The sequence below is a fragment of the Mesoplodon mirus genome (genome assembly GCF_964341445.2).
Source record: "Mesoplodon mirus genome assembly, chromosome: 10".
In the NCBI taxonomy this organism is placed as follows: Eukaryota; Metazoa; Chordata; class Mammalia; order Artiodactyla; family Ziphiidae; genus Mesoplodon; species Mesoplodon mirus.
Genome location: NC_138986.1, coordinates 101,518,431 through 101,539,390, shown reverse-complemented (window position 1 = coordinate 101,539,390; position 20,960 = coordinate 101,518,431). Strand labels below are relative to the sequence as shown.

Here is a 20,960-nt window from a genome sequence, read left to right as displayed (position 1 = left end):
CTGTCATAACGTACATGGGAAAAGGATCCCAGGAAGAAGAGACATATATATATATATATGTGTGTGTGTAAAAGAAACACATCTTGCACACGTACAACAAGCCGAACGTTGTAATCAAACTTGCTGTAATAAAAAATAAAAATAAATAAATTAAAAACACGAACAAGAAGTAGTGAGGCAAACCTGAGGGGCTTTCTCCTGGCACATTCCATTCTAAATTCCAATCCAGAACGCGACTTCCACTGAGGCTCTGCTGCCCTAGTAACCAGATTTGGTAAGGGAGAACTGCTGCCACCTTGTGGCCGTTTCACACAATAGCAGCTTTAATCCCAGCGCTAATGGTCAGTTGATATTCACAATCATTGCAGGCCTGTAAATGACACCTGCCCTGAAAACAAATCCTGGGGTCATATATCGACCAAAAAATTCAAAAGACGTCCATATTTCCAAACGACAGTTTCAAGAGGCATATTTGACGCACATTAGTGTTCTGCTTCTTTTGCTTTCTTTCTTTCTTTGTTAAAAAAACGGGAATGGAAAAAGGCAACCCTCAGAATGGGCGAAAACGTTCGCAAACGAATCAATGGACAAAGGTTTAAGCTCCAATATATATAAACAGCACATGCAGCTTAATATTAATAAAACAAACAACCCAATACAAAAATGGGCAGAAGGTCTAAATAGGCATTTCTTCAAAGAAGACACAGAGATGGCCAAGACGCACATGGAAAGCTGCTCAACATCACTAATTATTAGAGAAATGCAAATCAAAACTACAATGAGGTATGACCTCACACCTCTTAGAATCGGCATCATCAGAAAATCTACAAACCACAAATTCTGGGGAGGGTGTGGACAAAAGGAACCCTCTTCCACTACTGGTGGGAATGTAAATTGATACAGTCACTGGGGAGAACAGTATGGAGGTTCCTTTAAAATACTAAAAAGAGAATTACCATAGGATCCAGCAATCCCACTTCTGGGCATATACCCAGAGAAAACCATAAATCCAAAAGACACATTCACCACAATGCTCATTGCAGCCCTATTTACAATAGCCAGGTAATGGAAGCAAACTAAATGCCCACAGACAGATGAATGGATAAAGATGTGGTACATATATAAAATGGAATATTACTCAGCCATAAAAAGGAATGGAACTGGGTCATTTGTAGAGAAGTCGATGGATCTAGAGACTGTCATACAGAGTGAAGTAATTCAGAAAGAGGAAAACAAATATTGTATATTAATGCCTACATGTGGAACCTAGACAAATGGTACAGATGAACTGGTTTGCAGGGCAGAAATAGAGACAGAGAGGTAGAGAACAAACGTATGGACACCAAGTGGGGGAAGCATTGGGGGGGGGTGGTGGTGGTGGGATGAGTTGGGAGATTGGGATTGACCTGTATTCATGTATATGCATAAATAGATAACTAATAATAACCTGCTGTATAAAAAAAATAAATAAAATTAAATTTCAATTTTTTTTCAATATAAAATTTAAAAATAAAACAGAAAAAAGTTCTTCCATTCACACAGATGTATTTATAGGAATGAATTATTTCCATGCTTATATCTATAAATGCATAAAAGAGGAATAAAATCTAACTTGAACCCAAAAAGGAAAAGAAAATCCCTGAACCCAACAGTTATACAGAGGAAAACCCTATCAAGGCACTAGCTCCAGCGGGAAACAATTCTGAAATTGGTCAGAGGTGGGGAATCATCTCCCATACATCCAGCAGCCCCCCCCCACCATGCGAGGAGCGTCCTCCTTGCAAAGCTGGGGAACTGTACCGAGGCGTCTGTGAGTAAACGTGAGCTGAGCCCCGGGCCAGCTGCTGCTGAACTGTTCCCACCCTTCCCAGGTAAAACACCTGAATATGTACAAGGGCTTGAAAGCCTAGAGGAAGGGCCGTGGAGCCACACCAGCGACGGTACACAGGCCCACTTGGTGCCTGCAGGCCAGCCAGGATGGTCCTGGCCCCGGGCGCTCTTCTGGAAGCTTTCCATTTCCCTGCCTGAGATACCCCTCCTGTCCCGGCCCCCACTCCTTTTTTTCCTTCCTCACCTCAGCCCGGAGAGAAATTCCAGCGGAAGTTATGGGTGACACATCCTCTTCTTTACAGGTGGCAGCCTGGCCACTCCTGCAGAAAGTCCAGCAGAGCCCCACTCACACCGGGCCACCAACAAAGCCGCGGACCCTCACACCCTCCCACCAGCACAGCCCCGAGACTGCTGACGGGGCAGAGGATATGGAGTCAGGCCCAGCTGCAGGGGCTATTGCTGCCTGGAGCGCTGTTTCTATTGCCCTCAACCCAGGCACACCTGGGGAGGGCTTGCCGGCAGGGTCAGGCTGCCCAGGTCAGCTAACCCTCAGCCCTCAGGGCATCACATTGCAGAAAATGGACCTCTCAAAGACAGAATATTAGCCAAGGAAAAAAGGGACGCAATGCCATGTGCAGCACCGTAGATGTGTCTAGAGGTAATCACGTGACTTGTAGTAAGTCAGAAAGTGAAAGACACATATCGTATGATATCACTTATAGGAGTTACCTAAAAATTGATACCAGGGCAGATATTTCCGCGGAGAAGGGCAATCACAGATTCATTAAACAAACTTATGGTTCACCAATGGAAAGCTGTGAGGATTCGATACATTACGATATTGGGGTTAACAGACATATACAAACACAGGTGAAATATATCATCACCAAAGACCTATGGAATACCAAGAGAAGACTACTCAACATTCTGTCATAACGTACATGGGAAAAGGATCCCAGGAAGAAGAGACATATATATATATATGTGTGTGTGTGTAAAAGAAACACATCTTGCACACGTACAACAAGCCGAACGTTGTAATCAAACTTGCTGTAATAAAAAATAAAAATAAATAAATTAAAAACACGAACAAGAAGTAGTGAGGCAAACCTGAGGGGCTTTCTCCTGGCACATTCCATTCTAAATTCCAATCCAGAAGGCGACTTCCACTGAGGCTCTGCTGCCCTAGTAACCAGATTTGGTAAGGGAGAACTGCTGCCACCTTGTGGCCGTTTCACACAATAGCAGCTTTAATCCCAGCGCTAATGGTCAGTTGATATTCACAATCATTGCAGGCCTGTAAATGACACCTGCCCTGAAAACAAATCCTGGGGTCATATATCGACCAAAAAATTCAAAAGACGTCCATATTTCCAAACGACAGTTTCAAGAGGCATATTTGACGCACATTAGTGTTCTGCTTCTTTTGCTTTCTTTCTTTCTTTGTTAAAAAAACGGGAATGGAAAAAGGCAACCCTCAGAATGGGTGAAAACGTTCGCAAACGAATCAATGGACAAAGGTTTAAGCTCCAATATATATAAACAGCACATGCAGCTTAATATTAATAAAACAAACAACCCAATACAAAAATGGGCAGAAGGTCTAAATAGGCATTTCTTCAAAGAAGACACAGAGATGGCCAAGACGCACATGGAAAGCTGCTCAACATCACTAATTATTAGAGAAATGCAAATCAAAACTACAATGAGGTATGACCTCACACCTCTTAGAATCGGCATCATCAGAAAATCTACAAACCACAAATTCTGGGGAGGGTGTGGACAAAAGGAACCCTCTTCCACTACTGGTGGGAATGTAAATTGATACAGTCACTGGGGAGAACAGTATGGAGGTTCCTTTAAAATACTAAAAAGAGAATTACCATAGGATCCAGCAATCCCACTTCTGGGCATATACCCAGAGAAAACCATAAATCCAAAAGACACATTCACCACAATGCTCATTGCAGCCCTGTTTACAATAGCCAGGTAATGGAAGGAACCTAAATGCCCACAGACAGACGAATGGATAAAGATGTGGTACATATATAAAATGGAATATTACTCAGCCATAAAAAGGAATGGAACTGGGTCATTTGTAGAGAAGTCGATGGATCTAGAGACTGTCATACAGAGTGAAGTAATTCAGAAAGAGGAAAACAAATATTGTATATTAATGCCTACATGTGGAACCTAGACAAATGGTACAGATGAACTGGTTTGCAGGGCAGAAATAGAGACACAGAGGTAGAGAACAAACGTATGGACACCAAGTGGGGGAAGCAATGGGGGGTGGTGGTGGTGGTGGGATGAGTTGGGAGATTGGGATTGACCTGTATTCATGTATATGCATAAAATAGATAACTAATAATAACCTGCTGTATAAAAAAATAAATAAAATTAAATTTCAATTTTTTTTCAATATAAAATTTAAAAATAAAACAGAAAAAAGTTCTTCCATTCACACAGATGTATTTATAGGAATGAATTATTTCCATGCTTATATCTATAAATGCATAAATGAGGAATAAAATCTAACTTGAACCCAAAAAGGGAAAGAAAATCCCTGAACCCAACAGTTATACAGAGGAAAACCCTATCAAGGCACTAGCTCCAGCGGGAAACAATTCTGAAATTGGTCAGAGGTGGGGAATCATCTCCCATACATCCAGCAGCCCTCCCCCACCATGCGAGGAGCGTCCTCCTTGCAAAACTGGGGAACCGTACCAAGGCGTCTGTGAGTAAACGTGAGCTGAGCCCCGGGCCAGCTTCTGCTGAACTGTTCCCACCCTTCCCAGGTAAAACACCTGAATATGTACAAGGGCTTGAAAGCCTAGAGGAAGGGCCGTGGAGCCACACCAGCGACAGTACACAGGCCCACTTGGTGCCTGCAGGCCAGCCAGGATGGTCCTGGCCCCGGGCGCTCTTCTGGAAGCTTTCCATTTCCCTGCCTGAGATACCCCTCCTGTCCCGGCCCCCACTCCTTTTTTTCCTTCCTCACCTCAGCCCGGAGAGAAATTCCAGCGGAAGTTATGGGTGACACATCCTCTTCTTTACAGGTGGCAGCCTGGCCACTCCTGCAGAAAGTCCAGCAGAGCCCCACTCACACCGGGCCACCAACAAAGCCGTGGACCCTCACACCCTCCCACCAGCACAGCCCCGAGACTGCTGACGGGGCAGAGGATATGGAGTCAGGCCCAGCTGCAGGGGCTATTGCTGCCTGGAGCGCTGTTTCTATTGCCCTCAACCCAGGCACACCTGGGGAGGGTTTGCCGGCAGGGTCAGGCTGCCCACGTCAGCTAACCCTCAGCCCTCAGGGCATCACATTGAAGAAAATGGACCTCTCAAAGACAGAATATTAGCCAAGGAAAAAAGGGACGCAATGCCATGTGCAGCACCGTAGATATGTCTAGAGGTAATCACGTGACTTGTAGTAAGTCAGAAAGTGAAAGACACATATCGTATGATATCACTTATAGGTGTTACCTAAAAATTGATACCAGGGCAGATATTTCCGCGGAGAAGGGCAATCACAGATTCATTAAACAAACTTATGGTTCACCAATGGAAAGCTGTGAGGATTCGATACATTACGATATTGGGGTTAACAGACATATACAAACACAGGTGAAATATATCATCACCAAAGACCTATGGAATACCAAGAGAAGACTACTCAACATTCTGTCATAACGTACATGGGAAAAGGATCCCAGGAAGAAGAGACATATATATATATATATGTGTGTGTGTAAAAGAAACACATCTTGCACACGTACAACAAGCCGAACGTTGTAATCAAACTTGCTGTAATAAAAAATAAAAATAAATAAATTAAAAACACGAACAAGAAGTAGTGAGGCAAACCTGAGGGGCTTTCTCCTGGCACATTCCATTCTAAATTCCAATCCAGAACGCGACTTCCACTGAGGCTCTGCTGCCCTAGTAACCAGATTTGGTAAGGGAGAACTGCTGCCACCTTGTGGCCGTTTCACACAATAGCAGCTTTAATCCCAGCGCTAATGGTCAGTTGATATTCACAATCATTGCAGGCCTGTAAATGACACCTGCCCTGAAAACAAATCCTGGGGTCATATATCGACCAAAAAATTCAAAAGACGTCCATATTTCCAAACGACAGTTTCAAGAGGCATATTTGACGCACATTAGTGTTCTGCTTCTTTTGCTTTCTTTCTTTCTTTGTTAAAAAAACGGGAATGGAAAAAGGCAACCCTCAGAATGGGCGAAAACGTTCGCAAACGAATCAATGGACAAAGGTTTAAGCTCCAATATATATAAACAGCACATGCAGCTTAATATTAATAAAACAAACAACCCAATACAAAAATGGGCAGAAGGTCTAAATAGGCATTTCTTCAAAGAAGACACAGAGATGGCCAAGACGCACATGGAAAGCTGCTCAACATCACTAATTATTAGAGAAATGCAAATCAAAACTACAATGAGGTATGACCTCACACCTCTTAGAATCGGCATCATCAGAAAATCTACAAACCACAAATTCTGGGGAGGGTGTGGACAAAAGGAACCCTCTTCCACTACTGGTGGGAATGTAAATTGATACAGTCACTGGGGAGAACAGTATGGAGGTTCCTTTAAAATACTAAAAAGAGAATTACCATAGGATCCAGCAATCCCACTTCTGGGCATATACCCAGAGAAAACCATAAATCCAAAAGACACATTCACCACAATGCTCATTGCAGCCCTATTTACAATAGCCAGGTAATGGAAGCAAACTAAATGCCCACAGACAGATGAATGGATAAAGATGTGGTACATATATAAAATGGAATATTACTCAGCCATAAAAAGGAATGGAACTGGGTCATTTGTAGAGAAGTCGATGGATCTAGAGACTGTCATACAGAGTGAAGTAATTCAGAAAGAGGAAAACAAATATTGTATATTAATGGCTACATGTGGAACCTAGACAAATGGTACAGATGAACTGGTTTGCAGGGCAGAAATAGAGACACAGAGGTAGAGAACAAACGTATGGACACCAAGTGGGGGAAGCAATGGGGGGGGGTGGTGGTGGGATGAGTTGGGAGATTGGGATTGACCTGTATTCATGTATATGCATAAAATAGATAACTAATAATAACCTGCTGTATAAAAAATAAATAAAATTAAATTTCAATTTTTTTCAATATAAAATTTAAAAATAAAACAGAAAAAAGTTCTTCCATTCACACAGATGTATTTATAGGAATGAATTATTTCCATGCTTATATCTATAAATGCATAAAAGAGGAATAAAATCTAACTTGAACCCAAAAAGGAAAAGAAAATCCCTGAACCCAACAGTTATACAGAGGAAAACCCTATCAAGGCACTAGCTCCAGTGGGAAACAATTCTGAAATTGGTCAGAGGTGGGGAATCATCTCCCATACATCCAGCAGCCCCCCCCCCACCATGCGAGGAGCGTCCTCCTTGCAAAGCTGGGGAACCGTACCGAGGCGTCTGTGAGTAAACGTGAGCTGAGCCCCGGGCCAGCTGCTGCTGAACTGTTCCCACCCTTCCCAGGTAAAACACCTGAATATGTACAAGGGCTTGAAAGCCTAGAGGAAGGGCCGTGGAGCCACATCAGCGACAGTACACAGGCCCACTTGGTGCCTGCAGGCCAGCCAGGATGGTCCTGGCCCCGGGCGCTCTTCTGGAAGCTTTCCATTTCCCTGCCTGAGATACCCCTGCTGTCCCGGCCCCCACTCTTTTTTTCCTTCCTCACCTCAGCCCGGAGAGAAATTCCAGCGGAAATTTTGGGTGACACATCCTCTTCTTTACAGGTGGCAGCCTGGCCACTCCTGCAGAAAGTCCAGCAGAGCCCCACTCACACCGGGCCACCAACAAAGCCGTGGACCCTCACACCCTCCCACCAGCACAGCCCCGAGACTGCTGACGGGGCAGAGGATATGGAGTCAGGCCCAGCTGCAGGGGCTATTGCTGCCTGGAGCGCTGTTTCTATTGCCCTCAACCCAGGCACACCTGGGGAGGGCTTGCCGGCAGGGTCAGGCTGCCCAGGTCAGCTAACCCTCAGCCCTCAGGGCATCACATTGCAGAAAATGGACCTCTCAAAGACAGAATATTAGCCAAGGAAAAAAGGGACGCAATGCCATGTGCAGCACCGTAGATGTGTCTAGAGGTAATCACGTGACTTGTAGTAAGTCAGAAAGTGAAAGACACATATCGTATGATATCACTTATAGGTGTTACCTAAAAATTGATACCAGGGCAGATATTTCCGCGGAGAAGGGCAATCACAGATTCATTAAACAAACTTATGGTTCACCAATGGAAAGCTGTGAGGATTCGATACATTACGATATTGGGGTTAACAGACATATACAAACACAGGTGAAATATATCATCACCAAAGACCTATGGAATACCAAGAGAAGACTACTCAACATTCTGTCATAACGTACATGGGAAAAGGATCCCAGGAAGAAGAGACATATATATATATATATATATATGTGTGTGTGTGTAAAAGAAACACATCTTGCACACGTACAACAAGCCGAACGTTGTAATCAAACTTGCTGTAATAAAAAATAAAAATAAATAAATTAAAAACACGAACAAGAAGTAGTGAGGCAAACCTGAGGGGCTTTCTCCTGGCACATTCCATTCTAAATTCCAATCCAGAACGCGACTTCCACTGAGGCTCTGCTGCCCTAGTAACCAGATTTGGTAAGGGAGAACTGCTGCCACCTTGTGGCCGTTTCACACAATAGCAGCTTTAATCCCAGCGCTAATGGTCAGTTGATATTCACAATCATTGCAGGCCTGTAAATGACACCTGCCCTGAAAACAAATCCTGGGGTCATATATCGACCAAAAAATTCAAAAGACGTCCATATTTCCAAACGACAGTTTCAAGAGGCATATTTGACGCACATTAGTGTTCTGCTTCTTTTGCTTTCTTTCTTTCTTTGTTAAAAAAACGGGAATGGAAAAAGGCAACCCTCAGAATGGGCGAAAACGTTCGCAAACGAATCAATGGACAAAGGTTTAAGCTCCAATATATATAAACAGCACATGCAGCTTAATATTAATAAAACAAACAACCCAATACAAAAATGGGCAGAAGGTCTAAATAGGCATTTCTTCAAAGAAGACACAGAGATGGCCAAGACGCACATGGAAAGCTGCTCAACATCACTAATTATTAGAGAAATGCAAATCAAAACTACAATGAGGTATGACCTCACACCTCTTAGAATCGGCATCATCAGAAAATCTACAAACCACAAATTCTGGGGAGGGTGTGGACAAAAGGAACCCTCTTCCACTACTGGTGGGAATGTAAATTGATACAGTCACTGGGGAGAACAGTATGGAGGTTCCTTTAAAATACTAAAAAGAGAATTACCATAGGATCCAGCAATCCCACTTCTGGGCATATACCCAGAGAAAACCATAAATCCAAAAGACACATTCACCACAATGCTCATTGCAGCCCTATTTACAATAGCCAGGTAATGGAAGCAACCTAAATGCCCACAGACAGACGAATGGATAAAGATGTGGTACATATATAAAATGGAATATTACTCAGCCATAAAAAGGAATGGAACTGGGTCATTTGTAGAGAAGTCGATGGATCTAGAGACTGTCATACAGAGTGAAGTAATTCAGAAAGAGGAAAACAAATATTGTATATTAATGCCTACATGTGGAACCTAGACAAATGGTACAGATGAACTGGTTTGCAGGGCAGAAATAGAGACACAGAGGTAGAGAACAAACGTATGGACAACAAGTGGGGGAAGCAATGGGGGGGTGTGGTGGTGGTGGGATGAGTTGGGAGATTGGGATTGACCTGTATTCATGTATATGCATAAAATAGATAACTAATAATAACCTGCTTTATAAAAAAAAATAAATAAAATTAAATTTCAATTTTTTTTCAATATAAAATTTAAAAATAAAACAGAAAAAATTTCTTCCATTCACACAGATGTATTTATAGGAATGAATTATTCCCATGCTTATATCTATAAATGCATAAAAGAGGAATAAAATATAACTTGAACCCAAAAAGGAAAAGAAAATCCCTGAACCCAACAGTTATACAGAGGAAAACCCTATCAAGGCACTAGCTCCAGCGGGAAACAATTCTGAAATTGGTCAGAGGTGGGGAATCATCTCCCATACATCCAGCAGCCCCCCACCACCCCACCATGCGAGGAGCGTCCTCCTTGCAAAGCTGGGGAACCGTACCGAGGCGTCTGTGAGTAAACGTGAGCTGAGCCCCGGGCCAGCTGCTGCTGAACTGTTCCCACCCTTCCCAGGTAAAACACCTGAATATGTACAAGGGCTTGAAAGCCTAGAGGAAGGGCCGTGGAGCCACACCAGCGACAGTACACAGGCCCACTTGGTGCCTGCAGGCCAGCCAGGATGGTCCTGGCCCCGGGCGCTCTTCTGGAAGCTTTCCATTTCCCTGCCTGAGATACCCCTCCTGTCCCGGCCCCCACTCCTTTTTTTCCTTCCTCACCTCAGCCCGGAGAGAAATTCCAGCGGAAGTTATGGGTGACACATCCTCTTCTTTACAGGTGGCAGCCTGGCCACTCCTGCAGAAAGTCCAGCAGAGCCCCACTCACACTGGGCCACCAACAAAGCCGTGGACCCTCACACCCTCCCACCAGCACAGCACGGGGCAGAGGATATGGAGTCAGGCCCAGCTGCAGGGGCTATTGCTGCCTGGAGCGCTGTTTCTATTGCCCTCAACCCAGGCACACCTGGGGAGGGCTTGCCGGCAGGGTCAGGCTGCCCACGTCAGCTAACCCTCAGCCCTCAGGGCATCACATTGCAGAAAATGGACCTCTCAAAGACAGAATATTAGCCAAGGAAAAAAGGGACGCAATGCCATGTGCAGCACCGTACATGTGTCTAGAGGTAATCACGTGACTTGTAGTAAGTCAGAAAGTGAAAGACACATATCGTATGATATCACTTATAGGTGTTACCTAAAAATTGATACCAGGGCAGATATTTCCGTGGAGAAGAGCAATCACAGATTCATTAAACAAACTTATGGTTCACCAATGGAAAGGTGTGAGGATTCGATACATTACGATATTGGGGTTAACAGACATATACAAACACAGGTGAAATATATCATCACCAAAGACCTATGGAATACCAAGAGAAGACTACTCAACATTCTGTCATAACGTACATGGGAAAAGGATCCCAGGAAGAAGAGACATATATATATATATATATATATATATATATGTGTGTGTGTGTGTGTGTGTGTGTGTGTGTGTGTGTGTGTGTGTGTGTGTGTAAAAGAAACACATCTTGCACACGTACAACAAGCCGAACGTTGTAATCAAACTTGCTGTAATAAAAAATAAAAATAAATAAATTAAAAACACGAACAAGAAGTAGTGAGGCAAACCTGAGGGGCTTTCTCCTGGCACATTCCATTCTAAATTCCAATCCAGAACGCGACTTCCACTGAGGCTCTGCTGCCCTAGTAACCAGATTTGGTAAGGGAGATCTGCTGCCACCTTGTGGCCGTTTCACACAATAGCAGCTTTAATCCCAGCGCTAATGGTCAGTTGATATTCACAATCATTGCAGGCCTGTAAATGACACCTGCCCTGAAAACAAATCCTGGGGTCATATATCGACCAAAAAATTCAAAAGACGTCCATATTTCCAAACGACAGTTTCAAGAAGCATATTTGACGCACATTAGTGTTCTGCTTCTTTTGCTTTCTTTCTTTCTTTGTTAAAAAACCGGGAATGGAAAAAGGCAACCCTCAGAATGGGCGAAAACGTTCGCAAACGAATCAATGGACAAAAGTTTAAGCTCCAATATATATAAACAGCACATGCAGCTTAATATTAATAAAACAAACAACCCAATACAAAAATGGGCAGAAGGTCTAAATAGGCATTTCTTCAAAGAAGACACAGAGATGGCCAAGACGCACATGGAAAGCTGCTCAACATCACAAATTATTAGAGAAATGCAAATCAAAACTACAATGAGGTATGACCTCACACCTCTTAGAATCGGCATCATCAGAAAATCTACAAACCACAAATTCTGGGGAGGGTGTGGACAAAAGGAACCCTCTTCCACTACTGGTGGGAATGTAAATTGATACAGTCACTGGGGAGAACAGTATGGAGGTTCCTTTAAAATACTAAAAAGAGAATTACCATAGGATCCAGCAATCCCACTTCTGGGCATATACCCAGAGAAAACCATAACTCCAAAAGACACATTCACCACAATGCTCATTGCAGCCCTATTTACAATAGCCAGGTAATGGAAGCAACCTAAATGCCCACAGACAGACGAATGGATAAAGATGTGGTACATATATAAAATGGAATATTACGCAGCCATAAAAAGGAATGGAACTGGGTCATTTGTAGAGAAGTCGATGGATCTAGAGACTGTCATACAGAGTGAAGTAATTCAGAAAGAGGAAAACAAATATTGTATATTAATGCCTACATGTGGAACCTAGACAAATGGTACAGATGAACTGGTTTGCAGGGCAGAAATAGAGACACAGAGGTAGAGAACAAACGTATGGACAACAAGTGGGGGAAGCAATGGGGGGGTGTGGTGGTGGTGGGATGAGTTGGGAGATTGGGATTGACCTGTATTCATGTATATGCATAAAATAGATAACTAATAATAACCTGCTGTATAAAAAAATAAATAAAATTAAATTTCAATTTTTTTTCAATATAAAATTTAAAAATAAAACAGAAAAAAGTTCTTCCATTCACACAGATGTATTTATAGGAATGAATTATTCCCATGCTTATATCTATAAATGCATAAAAGAGGAATAAAATATAACTTGAACCCAAAAAGGAAAAGAAAATCCCTGAACCCAACAGTTATACAGAGGAAAACCCTATCAAGGCACTAGCTCCAGCGGGAAACAATTCTGAAATTGGTCAGAGGTGGGGAATCATCTCCCATACATCCAGCAGCCCCCCACCCCCCCACCATGCGAGGAGCGTCCTCCTTGCAAAGCTGGGGAACCGTACCGAGGCGTCTGTGAGTAAACGTGAGCTGAGCCCCGGGCCAGCTGCTGCTGAACTGTTCCTACCCTTCCCAGGTAAAACACCTGAATATGTACAAGGGCTTGAAAGCCTAGAGGAAGGGCCGTGGAGCCACACCAGCGACAGTACACAGGCCCACTTGGTGCCTGCAGGCCAGCCAGGATGGTCCTGGCCCCGGGCGCTCTTCTGGAAGCTTTCCATTTCCCTGCCTGAGATACCCCTCCTGTCCCGGCCCCCACTCCTTTTTTTCCTTCCTCACCTCAGCCCGGAGAGAAATTCCAGCGGAAGTTATGGGTGACACATCCTCTTCTTTACAGGTGGCAGCCTGGCCACTCCTGCAGAAAGTCCAGCAGAGCCCCACTCACACTGGGCCACCAACAAAGCCGTGGACCCTCACACCCTCCCACCAGCACAGCACGGGGCAGAGGATATGGAGTCAGGCCCAGCTGCAGGGGCTATTGCTGCCTGGAGCGCTGTTTCTATTGCCCTCAACCCAGGCACACCTGGGGAGGGCTTGCCGGCAGGGTCAGGCTGCCCACGTCAGCTAACCCTCAGCCCTCAGGGCATCACATTGCAGAAAATGGACCTCTCAAAGACAGAATATTAGCCAAGGAAAAAAGGGACGCAATGCCATGTGCAGCACCGTACATGTGTCTAGAGGTAATCACGTGACTTGTAGTAAGTCAGAAAGTGAAAGACACATATCGTATGATATCACTTATAGGTGTTACCTAAAAATTGATACCAGGGCAGATATTTCCGTGGAGAAGGGCAATCACAGATTCATTAAACAAACTTATGGTTCACCAATGGAAAGGTGTGAGGATTCGATACATTACGATATTGGGGTTAACAGACATATACAAACACAGGTGAAATATATCATCACCAAAGACCTATGGAATACCAAGAGAAGACTACTCAACATTCTGTCATAACGTACATGGGAAAAGGATCCCAGGAAGAAGAGACATATATATATATATATATATATATATATATATATATATATATATATATATATATATATATATATATGTGTGTGTGTGTAAAACAAACACATCTTGCACACGTACAACAAGCCGAACGTTGTAATCAAACTTGCTGTAATAAAAAATAAAAATAAATAAATTAAAAACACGAACAAGAAGTAGTGAGGCAAACCTGAGGGGCTTTCTCCTGGCACATTCCATTCTAAACTCCAATCCAGAACGGGACTTCCACTGAGGCTCTGCTGCCCTAGTAACCAGATTTGGTAAGGGAGAACTGCTGCCACCTTGTGGCCGTTTCACACAATAGCAGCTTTAATCCCAGCGCTAATGGTCAGTTGATATTCACAATCATTGCAGGCCTGTAAATGACACCTGCCCTGAAAACAAATCCTGGGGTCATATATCGACCAAAAAATTCAAAAGACGTCCATATTTCCAAACGACAGTTTCAAGAAGCATATTTGATGCACATTAGTGTTCTGCTTCTTTTGCTTTCTTTCTTTCTTTGTTAAAAAAACGGGAATGGAAAAAGGCAACCCTCAGAATGGGCGAAAACGTTCGCAAACGAATCAATGGACAAAGGTTTAAGCTCCAATATATATAAACAGCACATGCAGCTTAATATTAATAAAACAAACAACCCAATACACAAATGGGCAGAAAGTCTAAATAGGCATTTCTTCAAAGAAGACACAGAGATGGCCAAGACGCACATGGAAAGCTGCTCAACATCACTAATTATTAGAGAAATGCAAATCAAAACTACAATGAGGTATGACCTCACACCTCTTAGAATCGGCATCATCAGAAAATCTACAAACCACAAATTCTGGGGAGGGTGTGGACAAAAGGAACCCTCTTCCACTACTGGTGGGAATGTAAATTGATACAGTCACTGGGGAGAACAGTATGGAGGTTCCTTTAAAATACTAAAAAGAGAATTACCATAGGATCCAGCAATCCCACTTCTGGGCATATACCCAGAGAAAACCATAAATCCAAAAGACACATTCACCACAATGCTCATTGCAGCCCTATTTACAATAGCCAGGTAATGGAAGCAAACTAAATGCCCACAGACAGATGAATGGATAAAGATGTGGTACATATATAAAATGGAATATTACTCAGCCATAAAAAGGAATGGAACTGGGTCATTTGTAGAGAAGTCGATGGATCTAGAGACTGTCATACAGAGTGAAGTAATTCAGAAAGAGGAAAACAAATATTGTATATTAATGCCTACATGTGGAACCTAGACAAATGGTACAGATGAACTGGTTTGCAGGGCAGAAATAGAGACACAGAGGTAGAGAACAAACGTATGGACACCAAGTGGGGGAAGCAATGGGGGGGGGTGGTGGTGGGATGAGTTGGGAGATTGGGATTGACCTGTATTCATGTATATGCATAAAATAGATAACTAATAATAACCTGCTGTATAAAAAATAAATAAAATTAAATTTCAATTTTTTTCAATATAAAATTTAAAAATAAAACAGAAAAAAGTTCTTCCATTCACACAGATGTATTTATAGGAATGAATTATTTCCATGCTTATATCTATAAATGCATAAAAGAGGAATAAAATCTAACTTGAACCCAAAAAGGAAAAGAAAATCCCTGAACCCAACAGTTATACAGAGGAAAACCCTATCAAGGCACTAGCTCCAGTGGGAAACAATTCTGAAATTGGTCAGAGGTGGGGAATCATCTCCCATGCATCCAGCAGCCCCCCCCCACCATGCGAGGAGCGTCCTCCTTGCAAAGCTGGGGAACCGTACCGAGGCGTCTGTGAGTAAACGTGAGCTGAGCCCCGGGCCAGCTGCTGCTGAACTGTTCCCACCCTTCCCAGGTAAAACACCTGAATATGTACAAGGGCTTGAAAGCCTAGAGGAAGGGCCGTGGAGCCACATCAGCGACAGTACACAGGCCCACTTGGTGCCTGCAGGCCAGCCAGGATGGTCCTGGCCCCGGGCGCTCTTCTGGAAGCTTTCCATTTCCCTGCCTGAGATACCCCTGCTGTCCCGGCCCCCACTCTTTTTTTCCTTCCTCACCTCAGCCCGGAGAGAAATTCCAGCGGAAATTTTGGGTGACACATCCTCTTCTTTACAGGTGGCAGCCTGGCCACTCCTGCAGAAAGTCCAGCAGAGCCCCACTCACACCGGGCCACCAACAAAGCCGTGGACCCTCACACCCTCCCACCAGCACAGCCCCGAGACTGCTGACGGGGCAGAGGATATGGAGTCAGGCCCAGCTGCAGGGGCTATTGCTGCCTGGAGCGCTGTTTCTATTGCCCTCAACCCAGGCACACCTGGGGAGGGCTTGCCGGCAGGGTCAGGCTGCCCACGTCACCTAACCCTCAGCCCTCAGGGCATCACATTGCAGAAAATGGACCTCTCAAAGACAGAATATTAGCCAAGGAAAAAAGGGACGCAATGCCATGTGCAGCACCGTAGATGTGTCTAGAGGTAATCACGTGACTTGTAGTAAGTCAGAAAGTGAAAGACACATATCGTATGATATCACTTATAGGTGTTACCTAAAAATTGATACCAGGGCAGATATTTCCGCGGAGAAGGGCAATCACAGATTCATTAAACAAACTTATGGTTCACCAATGGAAAGCTGTGAGGATTCGATACATTACGATATTGGGGTTAACAGACATATACAAACACAGGTGAAATATATCATCACCAAAGACCTATGGAATACCAAGAGAAGACTACTCAACATTCTGTCATAACGTACATGGGAAAAGGATCCCAGGAAGAAGAGACATATATATATATATATATATGTGTGTGTGTGTAAAAGAAACACATCTTGCACACGTACAACAAGCCGAACGTTGTAATCAAACTTGCTGTAATAAAAAATAAAAATAAATAAATTAAAAACACGAACAAGAAGTAGTGAGGCAAACCTGAGGGGCTTTCTCCTGGCACATTCCATTCTAAATTCCAATCCAGAACGCGACTTCCACTGAGGCTCTGCTGCCCTAGTAACCAGATTTGGTAAGGGAGAACTGCTGCCACCTTGTGGCCGTTTCACACAATAGCAGCTTTAATCCCAGCGCTAATGGTCAGTTGATATTCACAATCATTGCAGGCCTGTAAATGACACCTGCCCTGAAAACAAATCCTGGGGTCATATATCGACCAAAAAATTCAAAAGACGTCCATATTTCCAAACGACAGTTTCAAGAGGCATATTTGACGCACATTAGTGTTCTGCTTCTTTTGCTTTCTTTCTTTCTTTGTTAAAAAAACGGGAATGGAAAAAGGCAACCCTCAGAATGGGCGAAAACGTTCGCAAACGAATCAATGGACAAAAGTTTAAGCTCCAATATATATAAACAGCACATGCAGCTTAATATTAATAAAACAAACAACCCAATACAAAAATGGGCAGAAGGTCTAAATAGGCATTTCTTCAAAGAAGACACAGAGATGGCCAAGACGCACATGGAAAGCTGCTCAACATCACTAATTATTAGAGAAATGCAAATCAAAACTACAATGAGGTATGACCTCACACCTCTTAGAATCGGCATCATCAGAAAATCTACAAACCACAAATTCTGGGGAGGGTGTGGACAAAAGGAACCCTCTTCCACTACTGGTGGGAATGTAAATTGATACAGTCACTGGGGAGAACAGTATGGAGGTTCCTTTAAAATACTAAAAAGAGAATTACCATAGGATCCAGCAATCCCACTTCTGGGCATATACCCAGAGAAAACCATAACTCCAAAAGACACATTCACCACAATGCTCATTGCAGCCCTATTTACAATAGCCAGGTAATGGAAGCAACCTAAATGCCCACAGACAGACGAATGGATAAAGATGTGGTACATATATAAAATGGAATATTACTCAGCCATAAAAAGGAATGGAACTGGGTCATTTGTAGAGAAGTCGATGGATCTAGAGACTGTCATACAGAGTGAAGTAATTCAGAAAGAGGAAAACAAATATTGTATATTAATGCCTACATGTGGAACCTAGACAAATGGTACAGATGAACTGGTTTGCAGGGCAGAAATAGAGACACAGAGGTAGAGAACAAACGTATGGACAACAAGTGGGGGAAGCAATGGGGGGGTGTGGTGGTGGTGGGATGAGTTGGGAGATTGGGATTGACCTGTATTCATGTATATGCATAAAATAGATAACTAATAATAACCTGCTGTATAAAAAAATAAATAAAATTAAATTTCAATTTTTTTTCAATATAAAATTTAAAAATAAAACAGAAAAAAGTTCTTCCATTCACACAGATGTATTTATAGGAATGAATTATTCCCATGCTTATATCTATAAATGCATAAAAGAGGAATAAAATATAACTTGAACCCAAAAAGGAAAAGAAAATCCCTGAACCCAACAGTTATACAGAGGAAAACCCTATCAAGGCACTAGCTCCAGCGGGAAACAATTCTGAAATTGGTCGGAGGTGGGGAATCATCTCCCATACATCCAGCAGCCCCCCACCCCCCCACCATGCGAGGAGCGTCCTCCTTGCAAAGCTGGGGAACCGTACCGAGGCGTCTGTGAGTAAACGTGAGCTGAGCCCCGGGCCAGCTGCTGCTGAACTGTTCCCACCCTTCCCAGGTAAAACACCTGAATATGTACAAGGGCTTGAAAGCCTAGAGGAAGGGCCGTGGAGCCACACCAGCGACAGTACACAGGCCCACTTGGTGCCTGCAGGCCAGCCAGGATGGTCCTGGCCCCGGGCGCTCTTCTGGAAGCTTTCCATTTCCCTGCCTGAGATACCCCTCCTGTCCCGGCCCCCACTCCTTTTTTTCCTTCCTCACCTCAGCCCGGAGAGAAATTCCAGCGGAAGTTATGGGTGACACATCCTCTTCTTTACAGGTGGCAGCCTGGCCACTCCTGCAGAAAGTCCAGCAGAGCCCCACTCACACTGGGCCACCAACAAAGCCGTGGACCCTCACACCCTCCCACCAGCACAGCACGGGGCAGAGGATATGGAGTCAGGCCCAGCTGCAGGGGCTATTGCTGCCTGGAGCGCTGTTTCTATTGCCCTCAACCCAGGCACACCTGGGGAGGGCTTGCCGGCAGGGTCAGGCTGCCCAGGTCAGCTAACCCTCAGCCCTCAGGGCATCACATTGCAGAAAATGGACCTCTCAAAGACAGAATATTAGCCAAGGAAAAAAGGGACGCAATGCCATGTGCAGCACCGTACATGTGTCTAGAGGTAATCACGTGACTTGTAGTAAGTCAGAAAGTGAAAGACACATATCGTATGATATCACTTATAGGTGTTACCTAAAAATTGATACCAGGGCAGATATTTCCGTGGAGAAGGGCAATCACAGATTCATTAAACAAACTTATGGTTCACCAATGGAAAGGTGTGAGGATTCGATACATTACGATATTGGGGTTAACAGACATATACAAACACAGGTGAAATATATCATCACCAAAGACCTATGGAATACCAAGAGAAGACTACTCAACATTCTGTCATAACGTACATGGGAAAAGGATCCCAGGAAGAAGAGACATATATATATATATATATATATATATATATATATATATATATATATATATATATATATATATATGTGTGTGTGTGTGTAAAAGAAACACATCTTGCACACGTACAACAAGCCGAACGTTGTAATCAAACTTGCTGTAATAAAAAATAAAAATAAATAAATTAAAAACACGAACAAGAAGTAGTGAGGCAAACCTGAGGGGCTTTCTCCTGGCACATTCCATTCTAAACTCCAATCCAGAACGCGACTTCCACTGAGGCTCTGCTGCCCTAGTAACCAGATTTGGTAAGGGAGAACTGCTGCCACCTTGTGGCCGTTTCACACAATAGCAGCTTTAATCCCAGCGCTAATGGTCAGTTGATATTCACAATCATTGCAGGCCTGTAAATGACACCTGCCCTGAAAACAAATCCTGGGGTCATATATCGACCAAAAAATTCAAAAGACGTCCATATTTCCAAACGACAGTTTCAAGAAGCATATTTGATGCACATTAGTGTTCTGCTTCTTTTGCTTTCTTTCTTTCTTTGTTAAAAAAACGGGAATGGAAAAAGGCAACCCTCAGAATGGGCGAAAACGTTCGCAAACGAATCAATGGACAAAGGTTTAAGCTCCAATATATATAAACAGCACATGCAGCTTAATATTAATAAAACAAACAACCCAATACACAAATGGGCAGAAAGTCTAAATAGGCATTTCTTCAAAGAAGACACAGAGATGGCCAAGACGCACATGGAAAGCTGCTCAACATCACTAATTATTAGAGAAATGCAAATCAAAACTACAATGAGGTATGACCTCACACCTCTTAGAATCGGCATCATCAGAAAATCTACAAACCACAAATTCTGGGGAGGGTGTGGACAAAAGGAACCCTCTTCCACTACTGGTGGGAATGTAAATTGATACAGTCACTGGGGAGAACAGTATGGAGGTTCCTTTAAAATACTAAAAAGAGAATTACCATAGGATCCAGCAATCCCACTTCTGGGCATATACCCAGAGAAAACCATAAATCCAAAAGACACATTCACCACAATGCTCATTGCAGCCCTATTTACAATAGCCAGGTAATGGAAGCAACCTAAATGCCCACAGACAGACGAATGGATAAAGATGTGGTACATATATAAAATGGAATATTACTCAGCCATAAAAAGGAATGGAACTGGGTCATTTGTAGAGAAGTCGATGGATCTAGAGACTGTCATACAGAGTGAAGTAATTCAGAAAGAGGAAAACAAATATTGTATATTAATGCCTACATGTGGAACCTAGACAAATGGTACAGATGAACTGGTTTGCAGGGCAGAAATAGAGACACAGAGGTAGAGAACAAACGTATGGACACCAAGTGGGGGAATCAATGGGGGGGTGGTGGTTGGATGAGTTGGGAGATTGAGATTGACCTGTATTCATGTATATGCATAAAAGAGATAACTAATAATAACCTGCTGTATAAAAAAATAAATAAAATTAAATTTCAATTTTTTTCAATATAAAATTTAAAAATAAAACAGAAAAATGT

At 43.2% G+C, this 20,960-nt stretch overlaps 1 long non-coding RNA gene across 1 annotated transcript in view; it reads right to left on the bottom strand.

The window, feature by feature from the left end:
- Positions 1-1,377: 1,377 nt before the first annotated feature.
- Positions 1,378-20,960, bottom strand: part of LOC309811342 — a 358,642-nt gene continuing 339,059 nt past the window's right edge. Inside the window, exon 3 of the long non-coding RNA XR_014295135.1 lies at positions 1,378-1,447. This is a non-coding gene — a long non-coding RNA (uncharacterized lncRNA). The remainder of the gene's footprint in view (positions 1,448-20,960) is intronic.